The following is a 2925-nucleotide window of genomic DNA, read 5'->3' as shown; positions in this document are numbered from 1 at the left end:
TTAAGGGGACTTTGAAAAATCAATTAGAGCTTTAATTGGGCTTTTATCAGGTTTGAAATACCGTGAAAATAGGGTCTGATTTGATGAATACCAACTTTGAAATGCTCGAAAAAGGTTTCAAAGAACAAAGAATTGATTTCCCTCAAAATTGCAATTCTCATGTGTTTGGCTAAATTGGGGATGAACCACATGCAAACAATATTGAAAACCCTATCTCTAGAATCACTTTAATTTTTATTGAATTTAGATTTAATTCTTCCCAATTTCATAATTAGCAATTTCAATTTAAATTTTGGTAATCTAGTTTTATTAATTTAGTTAATTGTTTGATTTAGCTTAAATTCCTCAAATACCAATTTTAAATTTTAAATTTCATTTTTTTTAATATCTTTAAATTTTACCATTCTAATTAGCTTTATCCTTTTATTTCCAATTTAAGTACAATTCCCTGTGGGAATGACATTATTTTTAAAACTATACTACTGTGACCCGTGCACTTACGGAAGCTATTTCACAGCTAACATCAAGTTTTTAGCACCGTTGCCAGGGAATTATTTGTTTTTGAGTTGGATTTTAATTTTTTTAAGCTGATTATAATTTTTATTTTCTTTTATTTTCACTGCTATTCCTTGTGTTTTTCAAGCACTTTTCTTGTTTATGAGACGATCAAAAAGCACAAGTGAGACTCAATTGTTGTTCAACCCTGAAATTGAAAAATTCTATAGAGCCAACAAATAGGAATCTAAGAGGAGAAAGGAAGTAGAAAAAGAAGAATAAGAAAGGTTTGACCAAGAGGAGAAAATTGAAAATATGGAGAATCAAAATAGAGCTATTGGTAGAGATAATGGAGAAAATGAGCAAAATAAGCAGAATGAAGTTGTTAATCAAAATGATCCTCAGAGAAGATCCATGTTAGATTATGCTTTTCCTAGATGTGCAGATGTGAGAGATAATAGACCTATCATCGGAGATAATCAATTTGAGTTAAAGACTGGTCTCATTCAAATGGTTCATAATTCACAATTTGGAGGTAGCTTACTTGAAAATCCTCATTCTTATTTGAAGAAATTTTTTATGATATGTGGTACACAAAGGCAGCCTGGAGTTTCAGATGAAGTGATTCAGCTCACCTTATTTCCATTCTCTCTTCGGGATTCAGCATTAGAGTGGTATGACTCATTTCCACAAGCTACTATAGCTACTTGGGAGAAGCTATCTTAGGCTTTTCTATCTCAGTTTTTCCCACTTAGGAAGATCACTCATTTGAGGAATTTGATGGTAGCTTTTAACCAAGGGATGATGAAACTTTGTATGAATCTTGGATGAGATTTAAGGAGCTTGAAAGGCAGTGTCCTCATCATGAAATACCCAAATGGATGATTGTTCAGAATTCTACACCAGAGTTACTCCAGCCATAAGAAACGCAATTGATTCACAAGCAGGAGGAGATTTCATGAGAATGACAAGTGAAGAGTGCTATAATCTATTAGAGAAGATTGCTCATAATACCCATTTGTGGGGAAATCCAAGAGCACTTGAGCCAAAGAAGGTTGGGATTTATGAACTTGACTCAGTTAGCTACATGAATGCAAGATTTGATCAGTTGACTCATCTTCTTATTGATTTTTGCAAAAAGGCAACAACCTCATCTCCTACAACTATGCAACAAGTTGCCTACACAGATGGAACCCAAAGTTGTGGAGTTGATTACTCTTCTTATGGTGATGATTATTTACAAGAACAAGATGCTTATGCAGGAGGTTATCAACAGAAACTTATGGTAAATTCTTACTCTAATGTGAACAACTCAACATGGAGACCACAAGCAACTTTTGCTCAACAGGTCAAAGCTCAAATTATGCTCATAACCAGCAGTATATGCAGCAGAATAGGCCTCAGTTTCAACCTCAATTTTAGCCCACAAGGCAGCCACAACTTGGATATCAAGCAAGAGCACAACAATCCCTTCCACCTCATGAACCGAAGCCAACCTTGGAAAGCATGATGGAGAAATTTTTTGCTGAACAAAGCAAGATGAATAGCAAATTGGAGGAAGAAATGCAACTCATGAGACAAACCATGGATCAATAATAAGCCCACTACCGTATGTTGGAGACTCAATTAGCTCAACAAGCAAGCTCATCGGGAAGCAAATCCTATGGCTAACTACCTAGCCAACCACAAAACCCTCATGAACAATGTAAGGTTGTGAGCTTGAGAAGTGGTAAGAAAATTGGTCAAGAGAGTGAAAACATGAAAGAAGAAAAAGAGAGCACAAAAGAAGAAAAATCAGTTGAGAGCAAGAAAAATGAAAAAGAAGAAGAAAGCAAAACTGAGCAAGATGAGGGAGAGAAAGCATAGATCCCACCTGAGCCTTACAAGCACACCCTTCCCTACCCTCAAAGATTCATCAAGCATAAACTAGACAAACAATTTGGCAAATTCCTTGAAGTGCTAAAGAAGTTATATATCAATGTACCATTCACTGAGGCATTATCCCAAATGCCAAGTTATGCCAAGTTTTTGAAGGAGATTCTTACCAACAAGAGAAGGCTAGAAGATTATGACACCATCAACTTGGGAAAGCAATGCAGCGTTATAATTCAAAAGAAGTTACCTCCCAAACTCAAAGATCCAGGTGTGTTTTCCATTCCTTGTCATATAGGTAATAATTGTGTGGCAAATGCCTTATGTGACCTTGGAGCTAGCGTCAGCCTAATGCCTCTTTTAATATATGAGAAGTTGAATATGGGAGAGTTGAAGCCCACAAACATGTATCTTTCATTGGCTGACCATTCAATTAAGTATCCAGAAGGTATTCTAGAAAATGTGCCTATCAAGGTTGGGAAATTCTACATTCCGGTGGACTTTGTCATTTTAGATATGGAAGAAGACACAAAAATTCCTATCTTATTAGGAAGACCC

The 2925-nt window shown here is 35.7% G+C and overlaps 1 non-coding gene across 1 annotated transcript; it reads right to left on the bottom strand.

Moving 5' to 3' along the window:
- Window positions 1-1260: 1260 nt before the first annotated feature.
- LOC131178213 (small nucleolar RNA R71) lies at window positions 1261-1366 on the bottom strand. The gene has a single exon (XR_009147346.1). It is a non-coding gene; the product is annotated as a small nucleolar RNA R71 (small nucleolar RNA).
- Window positions 1367-2925: the final 1559 nt, after the last annotated feature.

The sequence above is a fragment of the Hevea brasiliensis genome, chromosome 2 (genome assembly GCF_030052815.1).
Source record: "Hevea brasiliensis isolate MT/VB/25A 57/8 chromosome 2, ASM3005281v1, whole genome shotgun sequence".
Classification (NCBI taxonomy): Eukaryota; Viridiplantae; Streptophyta; class Magnoliopsida; order Malpighiales; family Euphorbiaceae; genus Hevea; species Hevea brasiliensis.
This window is presented reverse-complemented; position numbering and strand designations above follow the sequence as displayed.